The sequence below is a fragment of the Triturus cristatus genome, chromosome 10 (assembly GCF_964204655.1).
Source record: "Triturus cristatus chromosome 10, aTriCri1.1, whole genome shotgun sequence".
Classification (NCBI taxonomy): domain Eukaryota; kingdom Metazoa; phylum Chordata; class Amphibia; order Caudata; family Salamandridae; genus Triturus; species Triturus cristatus.
This window is the reverse complement of record NC_140593.1, coordinates 118549749-118565366: the sequence shown is the minus strand read 5'-3', so window position 1 is coordinate 118565366 and position 15618 is coordinate 118549749. Positions and strand designations below refer to the sequence as shown.

The 15618-nt window shown below is 44.2% G+C and overlaps 1 long non-coding RNA gene across 1 annotated transcript in view; it reads left to right on the top strand.

The window, feature by feature from the left end:
- The first annotated feature begins 14282 nt into the window (after positions 1-14282).
- Positions 14283-15618, top strand: part of LOC146788986 (uncharacterized) — a 50768-nt gene continuing 49432 nt past the window's right edge. The window contains exon 1 of the long non-coding RNA XR_014969737.1: positions 14283-14426. This is a non-coding gene — a long non-coding RNA (uncharacterized LOC146788986). The remainder of the gene's footprint in view (positions 14427-15618) is intronic.

Below are 15618 nucleotides of genomic sequence, written 5' to 3'. Positions count from 1 at the left end.
ATTCTATTTTGAATAACTTTGGCGCCGGTTGGCGAATCCTCGCGAAATTTTCAAAACGAATGGGGCGCTCCGCTCAGCTCCTACCCTGAAAGTCTCGGGGTGATTCGTCAAGTGGGGGCCGAGAAAAAAGGGGGGTCCCAAAACGCGTTTTCCCCATGCATTTTCCCGTAGGACCTTTAGTCGAAGGTACAACCCGAACGGCTGAACAGAATTACTTGAAATTTGGCAAAGAGGTAGTCCTCAGGTCAGGGAAGTGCCTTTTACATATATGGAGTCAATCTGTTCAGTATTTCCTGAGAAAATTGCATTTAAAAGCATATAAATATCTATAGCCGCGCACCGCGCGCGCACCCTGCGTGCAACCTAACGTGCGCGAGTGTAATTCTGATTGGTGGTTACATGTCAGTCAACGTTCGAATCGGTCGAAATCAGAAAGTGTCGGCCGCCATTTTGTTTGTTTTGGGTGCGAGAGAGAAAAAGAGAGGTGGCGAACGTGAAAAGGGGGCAGGGTAGAGAGTTCTTGACCCCCTAGCCTTTGTCAGGGGGTCCCTAAAGGACCCCGAAGGGTGAAAAAACATTTAAAAAATTTTTTAAGAAAATCGCAAGGTGCGCGCAATGTGCGCGCACGGTGAAGAAACTTAAAAAAAATAAAATAATAATACATACATAACTTAGCATTTAAAAAACCGTACAAATTCACTTAAAAAACCATAGTTTTCACACACGTTATAGTTAGGAATTAACATTTAAAAAACCTTGCAAATTCACTTAAAAAACCATAGGTTTCACACATGTTATAGTTAGGTGGACATTTCACTCGTAAAAAACCAATGAAATTCCCCCATTATAGTTAGTTCAGATAACTATAACTCGCGCGACCGCCACTCTATCACAAGGATGATGTCATCAGTGATGTCATGAGTGATGTAATCTGTGGTGTCATGAGCAGTGGATTGCGGGCGCGCGAGTTATAGTTATCTGAAGTAACTATAACGGGGGAATTTCATTGTTTTTTTACGAGTGAAATGTCCACCTAACTATAACATGTGTGAAACCTATGGTTTTTTAAGTGAATTTGCAAGGCTTTTTAAATGCTAATTCCTAACTATAACGTGTGTGAAACCTATGGTTTTTTAAGTGTATATATATATATATATATGTATATATATATATATATATATATATATATATATATATTATCTACTGGCGGTCGCCAGTAGATAGTTATAGTTAGGACCGTGTTTCCATATGAAATCCGCAACATTCTATTTGGAATAACTTTGGCGCCGGTTGACGAATCCTCGCGATATTTTCAAAATAGGTGGGGCGCTCCGCTACGCTCCTACCCCGAAAGTCTCGGGGGGATTCGTCAAGCGGGGGCTGAAAAAAAAGGGGGTCCCAAAACGCGTTTTCCCCATGCAATTTTCCATAGGGACATTTAGTCCAAGGTACAGCCCGAACGGCTGAACAGAATTACTTGAAATTTGGCAAAGAGGTAGTCCTCAGCTCAGGGATGTGCCTTTTGCATATATGGAGTCAATCTGTTCAGTAGTTCCTGAGAAAATAAAAAGTAAAATCATATATATATCTGGGCGGAGCTTAACCACACATCTCATCCTGAGATCTGATTGGCTGTCAGCATTTCATCCAAGAAGTGTTGGCAGCCATCTTGGGACCAATATACATGATAGCACCTCATTAAAAAGCATTGCAGTTAATAGAAGGTTTTAAGACTTTAGTTACATTATAAATCATTTGTTGATGGTACCATACTCATTTAAGGAACTGTGGTGTGTTCTAAGGTGATTTTACCATGTGAAAAAGCCTTCTGCTGTGATATCATGAACCATGTTTTAGAGAAAACTATTTTCTCATGCTTTTCCCACAGAGGTTTGGAAGGTGATCTATAAACTAAACTGAGAGCATATTTTCTGTACATTCACATTATCTTTCTCAGTCATGTGAGAATGAAGTCTGACATTCTCAGTAAAACATGTACATCCAACAAGGGCAGAGACTGTCAGTTGATTCCTTTGTGTTCTACTGCAGCTTCCCAGAGTGTTCTAGAGAACAACTAGAGCGCTAACAGTCTTACTTATGACAAAAGTATGGCACACCTGAAGCCATCTTGATTGGAATAAAGTGGTAACACTTAAAACATTTAATTTACAAAGGAACAAAATGAGGGGGTTCATTTTGCCATATAAATTATGATTAGTGCTGCAGAAAGAAAAACACATTTTGACTTCTGAAATCGTCTTTTATTTCATAAAAAAATTCTGAAATGCAGACTGAAACATGCACTTTCAATACCAGCAGCAGATTTGCCTGGTGAGCAGTAGCTTTACTACAGTGATCTAATGAGCAACTAGAGTGCTAACATTCAGAATTTATGGCAAATGTGTGACATATCTGAATACCTTCTTGATGGAATCAAAGTAAAAAACTGAAAGCATTTCCTACTGAGGAGACTGCAGTAAATGAGACAATTAGGAAACTTCATAACAAATAAATCTCCTAAAATGGCCACCAGAGACAAAAGAGCCCAAATGTAGCCCAAATGTAGCCCAAATATCACACAAATGTAGCCCAAATGTAGCCCAATGACAGAAGTGTGCAAAACACTTATTTTTTGTGTATTTGCAGTTTTATATAGTGCAGACTTGTCAGGTATTGGAGTGCTTTACATGAGCATTGGTTACATCACACAAGATCAAATTCATTTTGGTTGTCGACATGGGGAGATTAAGTGATTTGACCAGAATCACAGAATGTTGTGCTGAAGCAGAAACTCCAACCTGGTTCCCCAGTTGCAAAGTCTGCAGCTCTGGAAGTAACACCACACCCTCTCCCCTTGGATGCAACATTTAATCAAGTGGTCAACTGGATAAAAAAACTAAGATTACAAATAATTTAAAAGTTCTTTGTCGCTATTTGAAAAGTCAGAAAATACGTCCTCATTTTAGTTTTTTAGAGCACTAACCATAATTTTGATGCAAATAAGACCATCTCATATATGTAATTTCTAAAGGAAATGCTCTAGGCATTACAGTTTTGATTACATCAAGATGACGTCAGGCGTTCCACACTTTTGTAATAAATATAGAATGTTAGCAATCTAGTTGTTCATTGGGATACTGTTGAGAGGCAGAGGCCAGGGGCACGGACTCTGAAAATTGAAGGCAGGTAGGAGAGTGCAGAGGCAACAATTTGACCACACTAGGCAGGCAGGAAGGGCAGTGGCAGCACAACAGACTATGGAGGGCAGTGGAAAGGGGGGCAGGGGCTACAAACCAACAATACAGGACTGGCAAGAGAGGCTGTGGTGATGTAATAGACCATTGTGGGCAGAAGGAAGAGGCAGTGGTCATACAACCATACATGCCAACAAACCCGTTTCAGCCAGGAAACGTCCAATGTTTTTAAGCTCAAATGAGCTTTACTTGATCTGGTTCCTGTCTACAATCTTCTCTTTTTAAATGTAACTCAAAGGGGTAAATCAATACCCCAGTTTTATTTCAAAATCTCCCTCTTACCAAGTTCAAAATGTTCGCAAGTATGGTACATTGGATCATGGTAGGCAGGAGGAATTGGGGTAGGGACATGGACTCGTATAACAGAGGACAGGAGGGACATTGAGAGGTGCTCCAAACTGACCCTACAGGGCAGGCATCAGGGTTTGCAGCAGCACAATACACCACACAGGGCATGCGGGACGGGAGTGTAGCACAACAATCCATAGAAAGCAATAGGGAGAGGACAGGACCATGCACATGGACAACAGACAACAGAGGGGAAAGAGGCAATGGTAGCTAGCTGACCATAATGGACAGACAGGAGAGAAAGCTGCAGCATAACAGACCATAAAGGGCAGGAGGGACGGATCAGGGGCATTACAATGGAACCGACAAGCCAGGAAGGAGGGAATAGAGGTCTGCACATGGAAACAGAGGGCTGGGGGCAAGGGGGCAGGGCAGGAGCAGCAAGATGACCATGGAGGTCAGGCAGGATGGGCACTAGAAACAAGACACACCATGGAGAGCAACAGTAAGACTGATGGCATACACACAGACCATGGAGGGAAGGTGGGAGGGGGTCAGGAGCAGCTAGCTGACCACACAGGGAAGGTGGGAGGGGCCATGGCAGCACAGAAGACCATGCATGGCAAGCGGGAGGGTTAGTGGCAGCACAATGGCTATGATGGGCAAGAAGGAGGGTGCAGGGGCATGCACAAAGGACCATGGAGGATAGAAGGGAGGGTCAGGACCTGGGCACAGACAAGAGAGTTCAGGGGAAGGGACCTCACAACAGACCGCGCGGGGCAGGCAGGAGGAGCAGTTGCAGCACAACAGACCAGGGAGGGCAGAAGGGTGTGGCAGTAAAATGGACCATGAAGAACAGGAGGAAGGGGATAGGGGCATGGCATGTGGACAGGCAGGGTGGAGGTGGCAGGGACAGGTTACAGTCATCTGACAATGCTAGGCAGGTGGGAGGGGAGTGGCAGCTCAACAGAACACTCAGAGTAGATAGGAGTGGCAGGTCCATGGAACATGGTGGGCAAAAAGGAGGGAGCAGGGGCATGCACAAAGACATCAGAGAGCAGGGGGAAGGAGAATAGGGGCAGCAAGCTAAGCACAGAGTTTAAGCAGGAGGTCAATGATGGGGCATAGAATTGGGCAATGGAGGGCAGGAAGAGTGGACTGGTACATCATGCTAAATGGAGGGCAGTGGCAGCACATCAGACCATGCATGGCAGGAGGGAGGAGGCTAGTCCATGGATTCAGACAACTGAGGATAGGGAGGAGGTGGATGAGGCAGCAATCTAACTGTTCATAGAAGGTGGGTATTAGGAACTTTATTGTTTTTAAAATGTGTATCTGTGCGAACTACTTAAAATATGAACAAGTATGCAGCATAATCTCACTTTTATTCAGGAAGAAGAGGACGTTTGGGACTGTGACTCCGGGCTTACTTGGCAGAAACATCCCCTGACCTTCCACCCCCCATCGCAAAATGTAATGCCCGTGAAAAGGGTAAGTGGACGCAGTGTTATATAGAACATAGTCCTGAGAGCACGATTGAAAATGAAAACTAGATCTAGTATATGGTATAAACTATGCACCAAAAAGTGTGATATAAGATGAACCGGGGCGTGAAATATAATATGCAATACATTGTGCGCAATGACAGATTCATTGGAGAGCGCGAGATAGCACAGGCACTAGCGCTTGCTATGTGATATGCGCCTTGGAGTGTAATATGCACAGGGCAGTGTTGTGTAACCTAAGTAGTCTCTAAAGTTGTAATATAAAATATGTGCTGGGTAGTGTAACATTGCATATGCACTGTGACAAAGATATGGATCCCAGATTGTAATAAGTATGGCATAGCGCTGTGCTTTATAACATAGGCATCGAGAAAGGCACGTTAGATGGGGCAATATAACCCGTGCGAAGGCAAGTGTGGCATGACATATTCACGGGGTGGTGTTACAGTGCACATGGGCTAGAGAGTGTCATAGCATAAGCACTAGATGGTGGAATACAACACAGAGGTGTGTGGCACTCGGCAGGCAATGGTGGGTGTAACACAGAATTGGGCTCAGCCAGGAGCATGCTGTGACTCTCAAGTGAGGTTTGTCTCCTTTCCAGAGAGTAAAATAAAAAGTATTACACATCCGGCGGTGGATGTGTGTTTTATTAACCGTGAGGGGGTTTCTTGCATAGTTTGGTCGATTTTTTGTTGAATCCCCTTTGAATGGCTTGGTGTGCATGTGTATTAAATGTGCCCGTCAATAGCTACCCATGTTTGTATAAATAAACGACAAGGGTGTCTACTTGGAGAGTACCCACCGGCGCCGGGATTAGGCACGGTAGGGTGTCAGACATGTCAGAGCTTCACTAGCGGTGTGAATACATTCTACGTGGATTCATTGTATGCATAGTCGCCTTTTAATGAATATCACGCAAATCGTCATGGTGATAGGTACATACGGTTTGTCCAGCAACACAGCCCCTCTCCTAAAGAATAAAAAAAAAAAGGCCATGACCCGGGGGTTGGGGTACCCGGGGCCGATTAAGGCCTTGGGAGGGCCAAATTATTTTTTTTCAACAAAAAAAATTAGGGTGCAGGCCCTGGGGGATGGGGTCCCCAGGGCTAATAAATTAGAAAAAGAAAGGGGGCCACACAGCCCTCCTTCTTAAAAATAAATAAATAAAAGACCGGCATCGCGCCGGAGGCCATGCCCCCTCCTTGCAGCACTCTGCAAACGCGCCCCCTGGCCAGTTGTAAGTTGAGGAATTAATTCCCCTTCAATACTGAGGGTCCCTGAGGGCCAACTAGCCCAACAGGTATCTCCAGTATGCGCCAGGGAGCTGCGTTGCAGACAGGTGTTCTGAGGCCACGCCACTTTTTACACCTCCATGCAACGCATCTCTGTGGCGCTTACTGGAGGTACCTAGTGGGCTAGTTTGACCCTAGGGACCCTTAGGATTCAAGGGGACTTAATCTCTCAACTCAGAACGGCCACAGGGCGCGTTTACACAGTGGTGAAGGGAGGGGACGGGGCCTGAGGTGACGTGTGCAAACACGCCCTGTGGCGCGTTTTTAAGTTGGGAAAATAATTCCCTTTCAATCCTGAGGGACCCTGGGGTCCAACTAGCCCAGCAGGTGCTTCCAGTAAGCACCACTGCTCTGCGTTGCAGAGAGGTGGTGCAGGCCGTGCCACTTTTTACACCTCTCTGCAACGCAGCTCTGTGGCGCTTACTGGAGGTACCTAGTGGTCTAGTTGGACCCTAGGGACCCTCAGGATTCAAGGGGACTTAATCTCCCAAGTTAAAATGGCTACAGGGTGTGTTTACACAGTGGGGAAGGGAGGGGACGGGGAATGAGGTGATGTGTTCAAACACGCCCTGTGGTGCGTTTTAAGAGGTAGTTTTAATCCCCTGCCCTATTATATACTAGGGGCTTACAGAGGAGGTCATGCTAATCACAGGGGGACCCCAACGCATAGTGTGCCCTAGTGTATGTAGGTGTTTTCACTGTATTCTGAGTGTCTTTTAACATAGCACTGGCTCTAGGACTGCTTAGGTAGACTCACTTACCACCAGTATCCGTCTGAAAAAGTTGAGGGTACAGGATGATTTTGCAACAAGGCTTCTTTCTGCTCTTCTGTTTGTTCTTTCTGCACGTTATATTTCTTCCTGCACTTTTCTTCGTCTTTGAGGACTTCTGTTGCTTCTTTCTGCATTTCTTTTTTTTCTTTCTGTGCGTTTTTTCTTCTTTCTTCACATGTCCTATCTCTGTAGGCATAGTTAGAAATTAGCATTTAGGTTTCAGGCACGTTATAGCTAGGAATTAGCATTTAAAAAACCTTAGAAATTCACTGAAAAAACCATAGGTTTCAGGGGCGATATAGTTAGCTGGACTTTTCACTCGTACAAAACCATAGAAATTCCCCCGTTATAGTTAGTTCAGCTAACTATAACTCATGCACCCGCAATGCACTGCTGATGACGTCACATATTATATCACTCATGACATGGTCAGTGACATCACTCATGACATCACTGATGACATCATCCTTGTGATAGAGTGGCAGACCTCCTCTCCCCCTAATATAACCTTTCATACACACATTCAAAAATAGAAATTAAAATTTTCAAAACAATGGACATACCAATACCAGTTACAACAACCTATTCAGTAATTGTAAGATCCACATACACATCCACTCATTCACCAACAGTCCTATACAGTCACTCATACATGCACTCACTCATCATATGTATTCATACACCTATACATTCTGTTACACAACGCCACTCATCCATAAAGTTACTCACATACGTAGTCACTCATGCTAATAAGGAATAAAACATCCGTTTACCTGCATATTCAGTTATACACACACCACCACACTTACTTCTACAGAAACTTACACATACTTAGTCTTTTAAACAATCACTTATAGAAACACATACTTATTCATACAGGAACTCTTTCAATCTCTCACTCTCACATATACTTACTTATATACACCAATAGTCACATATACTAGTTTAAAACATATGTAGTTACTCATAGAGACACTATTGAGACAGTCATTCACTCACTAACACACCCATGCACACACTCATCCACGCATACAGTCCTGCACAAATGCTGTCTTCAACACATACAAACAGTGAGTCACTCATTCATGCACCTATGCACTACGTAATACCCCCCACCGAACCATACAGACATCAGACACTCATACTGATACTCAAAAAATCAACTAATAACCTATATAGACACTCATGTAGCTACTCACCAACCCATGCAGCCACTTATACACAAAGTGAGAGACTGATACAGATATTTACATATTTAAACATTACTCACTAAGATACACTTAATCAGTCAGTGATACAATCAATTTTTCTAAAACAAATCATCCATTTAGACATTTATATACCCATTTATTCTTCCATCGACTTTGAGATATACATATATAAAACATATATAATTTTCAGAAAAACACACATTCACTGGATGATGTCATCAGTGATGTCATTTGAGATGTCATGAGTGATGTAATATGTGACGTCATCAGCAGTGCATTGCGGGCGCGCGAGTTATAGTTAGCTGAACTAACTATAACGGGGGAATTTCTATGGTTTTGTACGAGTGAAAAGTCCAGCTAACTATATCGCCCCTGAAACCTATGGTTTTTTCAGTGAATATATATATATATCCACCAAACACACGTTTGCTTCAACTCAAGCCACAAAGTGACGGTGGGCCGTGGCATGGTCATGTGATCAAGGCCCTCCGGGGCTGAAACGCGTAATGACTGCTTCACTTTTTGCTGAGGAACAATAAATTATTCACACCGCTTATTCTGTGGTCCACGCTCCATTTGTTGCAAGACTGTAAAACGAAAGTGTAGTTGACGATATATATATATATATATGTATATATATATATATATATATCCACCAAACACACGTTTGCTTCAACTCAAGCCACAAAGTGGCGGGGGGCCGTGGCGGGTTAGCGAAGCCCAAACATCCAAAATTCCATACAAATGACAACGGTCTACGGCACCACAATGCTTTCGAGCAGATTTTATTTCATGGCAAAGATACGACTCTATGCATTTCGGAAAGCTAGTTTCCTTGCTCACGTGGTCTTTGTGGTTGATGAGTATTACCCTGGTGGGTCGTCGTGCCATCTCACAGTTGATTATTTTCCAATTAATCCCAAGTGGGTCGCGGTGCAACACTAAGACTTCACACAGCACCGTTTAGCCTCCAACTTAGCTCCTGCTCCCTAAGCGGCCACGTAATTTGACTCTGCAGCAAAACTGGAAATGTGCGGGGACTCCTTCTGCGACTCAGGCCAGCCGCTAAACATCCAAACCAAGAAGTTGCCTGTTGAAGAAGGGCTCGCAGCAGGTGAGTAATAGCTAAAACATCTTTATTGGAGGTTGCCGTGACAGAAGAACAAAGCCCTGCCTCGCAAACAAATAACCAGCCTGACGCGTTTCGTGCGTGAGCACTTAATCATGGGCTGCTGGCTTGCACTGGTGAAAGGCAACAGTCTTTTTTCAAACACCACATTTCAAATTTACAGTCACCACCCTTGTGGGCGTAGCCCCTCTCAGAGCATTGTGGTGCTGCGGGCCCTTCTTCAACAGGCAACTTCTTGGTTTGTATATATATATATATATTTCTATATATATATATTACCTACTGGCGGTCGCCAGTAGGTAGTTATAGTTAGGACCCTGTTTCCATAGGAAAACCGCAACATTCTATTTGGAATAACTTTGGCGCCGGTCGACGAATCCTCGCGAAATTTTCGAAACTAATGGGGCGCTACGCTCCGCTCCTACCCTGAAAGTCTCGGGGGGATTCGTCAAGCAGGTGCTGAGAAAAAAGGGGGGTCCCAAAACGCGTTTTTCCCATGCATTTTTCCATAGGACTTTTAGACACAGCTACAGCCCGAACGGCTGAACAGAGTTACTTGAAATTTGGCAGAGAGGTAGTCCTCAGGTCAAGGAAGTGCCTTTTGTAGGTCTGGTGTAAATCTGTTCAGTAGTTCCTGAGAAAATAGCATTTAAATCAATATATATATCTGTGGCAGCTTACGGTGCGCTTACGGTGCGCTTACCGTACGCGTACGGTGCCGTGCGCGAGCGCGAATCTGATTGGCTGTTAGATCTTAGTAAACATTCGAATCGGTGGAAACCAGGAAGTGGCGGCCGCCATTTTCTCTCTCGCACTCTGAGAGGGGGTTAAAAAACAAAGTCCAAAAACATGTAAACGGAACGAACTGCGTTAAGTGGGCACGCACGCCACAAATGGCGTAGAGTAACTTAGCATTTAAAAAACCGTACAAATTCACTGAAAAAACCATAGGTTTCACACACGTTATAGTTAGGAATTAGCATTTAAAAAACCTTGCAAATTCAGTGAAATAACCATAGGTTTCACACATGTTATAGTTAGCTGGACATTTTACTGATAAAAAACCAATGAAATTCCCCCGTTATAGTTAGTGCGGGCAACTATAACTCACGCGACCGCAATCCTCTGCTGATGCTAATACTGTATTTAGACACTTATTTGCCCATGTCTTCTTCCATTAAATTTTAGCTATACATATATTACAAATATTTTTTTTCATAAAGACACATATGTCATCAGCAGAGGATTGCGGTCGCGTGAGTTATAGTTGCCTGCACTAACTATAACGGGGGAATTTCATTGGTTTTTTATCAGTAAAATGTCCAGCTAACTATAACATGTGTGAAACCTATGGTTATTTCACTGAATATATATATGTGTGTGTGTGTGTGTGTGTGTGTGTGCATATTCAAGGTTTGTAAATGTGGAGTTAGAAATAGTAGATCTATACTTTCCTATATGCACTTACCTTTCAATATTCTGTCCTCAATATTCTTGTATCACTAAATTCTTGGGGTCAGTATTTAGTAGTACAAACATTATTTCGGAAAGATTGCATCTATAGAGCACAGCTTTATTGTTTGGTCATAGATGAGGGCCATGTCCCTCTAAAAATATACTTCTAGCTATGGGCCTGATAACACCGTCCTCCTTTTGCTTTCTGGTGCTGGCTCATTTTGGCTGACAAGGCACCATCTTTTCTTGAAGTCAGTTATTTAATGCAACAACATAAAATGAAAATACTACAGCACAATTGAACTAAATAAGTCAAGATAATTCAGTCTAAGAGCACAACAACGACCAGCACAAGAGGCCACAAAACAACACAAATCTGAATAAAAAACGAAGCTAAAAACATTACCATATTAACACCAGACCACAACAATAAAACGTAAAAACAGTGCAGCACAATATACCACAACACTAGGGGTGGCTACTCCATGACCGCAGAGGAATGTCTCCCCGCTTAAATGCCCCCCAAATCCCAGAGGTGAAAAATAAAATGGTAATTCATCCCCTATTTATTTTTCATCATCCCGTCCTGAACCGAGTGTCGGGATGGGGAGGGGTCTGCTGATGGGGCAGCAGGGAGGAGCATTGGGCAGAGGGCTGGCTGTGCACTCTTTAAAGTGCACATGTCTCTTTGGCCGGCCGTCTTGTAACGGTTAGCCAGATATGCACACTTTAAACCTCTCAACCCAGCTGTCTTAGACAGTTGAGAGCAAGTGCAAGCCTCCATTGTGCTGTGGATCGCCAAGAGAAGCCGCTCCCTCCAATCAGGGCGCTGCTTTCATGCTAGTTAACAGCATGTGAGCAGCACCAGGATCGGTCATGGGAGTTTGCTGGTGCTTGCTCTGTAGTCGACACAAGAAGAGATCCGAGGTCCAGAGTGAGGAGGACATGTAAGGTAAGTGCTTTTTTATTTTTTATTTTCCATTTGCCTGCCCCCCCGCAGATGCCAGACGCCACAGCACAACACACCCTCATAACACAATAACGCAACCTAAAACAATAATACAATTCTATTGTGCTATTGCATTATTGCCTTGTTGCACGTTGTTGTATTAGTGTCATTGTATTTTGTCGGTGTGTTGTGGTGGTTATTTAGTATGTTGCTGTGTTGCTTTGTATTTTGATGCTGGGTTACCATGGTTTTGTGGTGTGTTCATGTGTGGTTATCTTTTGCTCTTTCTTGTTAGCAATTTGTATTGCATTGTATTGCTGCTTTATGTTTTGTTGTTGAATTGACTTTGTGTGCCTTGTCAGTCTGTCATATTCTTGTGTTGTGCTGATATGCTAAGTTGCTGTGCTGTGCTGTGTGATAGGAACGTGTTTTGTTTTTGTATTGGTGTGTGCTGTTTCAGTTTTCTTCTGCTATTATCTTTTGTTACTGATCAACATCAATAGTGTCGCTATGGAATTATGTTGTGATGAGTTTTTATACTGCAACTGGAGTCTTTTTGATTAAACAAACACATGCTTCCGAGTAAGGCGCCCTTCAATAAACATGTATACATCAGGGAGTTCTCTTCAGATCTGTCTGTAAAATCAACATTTTAACCTACATATCTGGAACAGTGTGCTGTAAGATAGCTCATATGACCCAATAGAAATTTGACTGTATTTGTAGAGTCCCCACAACCCCACTAGAGATGGCCAGACTTTAGCAATGCTTCATGCCCACCTTGTGTACATCTCCTCATTAATGATGCAGCTTCTCTTGGGCAGGATGGGGTGGTCATATCTCCCTGGTCCACATACATCACATTGCCGCATCTCACCCACACTGGATCCTGGACTGCACCCTTCTCTTTGTCCTGGTTTGGGAAATCACAGAGGGCATCTTGTCCAATATTACTTCAGCTAACGCAGACTACGCATACGTGGGTATGCGTTGCAACTTACCGCCAGCACATTTGGATTTTGCTCTTTCAATTTCGAAAATGCCTTGCAAACAAGTGCTGATAAAGAACTCACATTTTAAAGGGAAGACCCATTGGCTTTGCTAATGCTTTTTGGCACAATGAAAATGAGCGACTCGGTCAGCTACCTCTTCAAGTGACACAACAGGTCCCGGCTGTTGCATCTGCTGCGCTCAGCTGTGGGTCGGGCTCTGGGGATTTTAGGCGACTTTCTGATCTGTCCGTTTTTCTGTAAGAAGAGTAGACAGAATCGCCAGATGTGACTGACCCTACTCCAGCTCTACCAGCTTTAGAGAGGCATCAGCCAGTTAAAACATCTGGTGATTTTGCAGACTTCCCTGATTTCACATCCTCTTTCTGTGCCGCTTTTTTTCTGCAGCCACAATTATTAATTGACTAGTTTACTATGTGTGAGAGGCCAAAGTGCATAATGATTGCACCCTGCATGTAACACAGCAAGGCCAAAGTTCACTGTGGAGCATAGGTACTGATTGACAGACAAGAGATTCCTGGCAGGCTGGAGAAACAGCACCTAACCTCTCATTGGAGCTTCCTCCCTCCCCCTTAATACGAGGAACACAAAAAAGAGACACAGTTTCCAACTCAACCCACCCATAAAGAACATGCACATACTAGGAATCAGGAAGTAACATTGCAATCCCCTCCCTGAATGTACTTCCGGTGGTGACTGCAATAAAGCAGCACCTGCCAAGATGGGCAGAGATCATCCAAGGTGGCCAGGGCAGGGCTGTGGGTGTTCCTTACCTGACCCTCCGAGCAACATGCGTAATCGTGGCAAATGAGAAGCCAAAGCTGTGCACTGGGCAAGCTTTGAAAAGCACAGAGGCACTGAAAGAAATAAAGACAAAAGAAAGAACCATGCCTAGGTGCTGGGCAGATAAAAGTGCCCCAGTCCTCACTGAAATCTACAATCTCTCTTTACTGTCAGGACAGTTGTCTTCCGAGTGCAAAAAAGCCCTGCTTCTCCCTCTTGTATACAAAAGCAAATCTAATGCTGATATGGATGACTTTACCAACTACAGACCCACTTCTCTCTTGCAAGGTGCTGTAAAAATTCCGGAAATCCATTTTAATTGACACTATCTGCTCATTTAGTAGAGCTGAAGCTCCTGCACAGTGGTGGCTTCTCCTTTAAGGCGGAGGAGCGTTGCCCCACTGCTTTGAGAGCAGTGCAGAGGAAAAATGAAATGATAATAACTGAACATTATCATCATTTTATTTTTCCATTCCTAGGTGTGGGGAGGGGCGGGGCTGGCCAGAGCAGGGGCCGGGGGAGGAGTGGTTTTCACTCCTTAAGTGTGGATGACTGTTTGGCCGGCCCTCTTGTGCCGCCCAAACAGTCCTGCACACTTTGCATCTTCCCCACTAAGCTGTAATGCACGGCCTGGTGATGAACATGCACAGGCTCCCTGTCCCCAGCTGAGCGCTGAACCATGGCGCTCAGACCAATCACAGCGCTGCATTGGCTTGGCTTGGCCCGGGTGCTTCCTGCGACAGAGGAGAGACGGTGGCTGCGACATGACCACAGGTAGGTTTTCTTTCTTTTTAAAAGAAAATTCTTAACCCCCTTCCCCTGTTCGCTATCAGGCGCCACTGCTCCTGTATCCAAATCAGTCTGGATTCAGGAAGGGTTTTAATAATGAATCAGTGCTGACTGGACGATATTGATATGTGTCCCGATGCATGAAATTCCCTCAATCTAATATTACTTGACAGTGCGCACCCAGAATATCGACATCAGAATATCAATAAGCTATAACATCAATGATAGAACTTCGAAAATAAAGTCTAGGTTTTCTATACGTAGCTACACATATATGTACCTACATGATATATACCTTCAAGATACATGGATGTGGAGTTAGGAACAGGGACGGCTCCTCAGCAATGGCGGAGGAGCGTTCCCCCACAGCCCGCACCAGAAGATGATAAATAAAATAACACAGTTATTGTCATTTTATTTATTTAGTCTGAGCCCCGCAACACAATAACTATAGGGCGGGGCAGGGACGGGTTTGTCAGGGAGGAGGAGTAAAGTGAACTCATAGGTGCACATGTGTGCTTGGCCGGCCGTCCTAGGCTGGCCAAACACACATGCCCACTTATGTTTCTCCAACCTCTGTTACACAGCAGGGTTGGAGAAAAGGCACAGACTCCAATGCACCGTCTGAGCAGGAAACGAGGCTGATCAGACCAATCCTGGTGCTGTCTGGATTGGGTATGGAGCCGGCCCGGCGGCAACTAGAGGAGCAGCAAGGCGGCGTTAGCGGGAGCGAAGCGGCAAATACGTTTTTTTTTCCTTTTATATTTCAACCTCCTTCCTCCCAAGCCCTTCCCCTACCCCTGCGGCCGCCCTACGACTGCTACTGGTTAGGAAAAGTACATCTATACTTTCTCCGTCTGCACTTACGGTTTGATAATTTGTCCCTTGATATGCGTGTTTGACAATATTCTGGGGGTCCATATTCAGCAGTACAACATTACTTGACTTGTCAACAGCGTTAGATATGGTCTCCTGCAATATTCTAGCATGACGACTAACAACATCAGAAGAGGGAGCCTGTGCACAGGAGAAGCTCCTGTCTTTTTTCAAGACCAAAATAAAGCTGCCTTTTCAGGCTGAACTTGAACACATTTCTTGCACTGTACCTCAAGGCTCAGCCCTACCTTATTCAATCAATACATCACCTCCGGCAAAGACTGCACATTCCCACGATTTT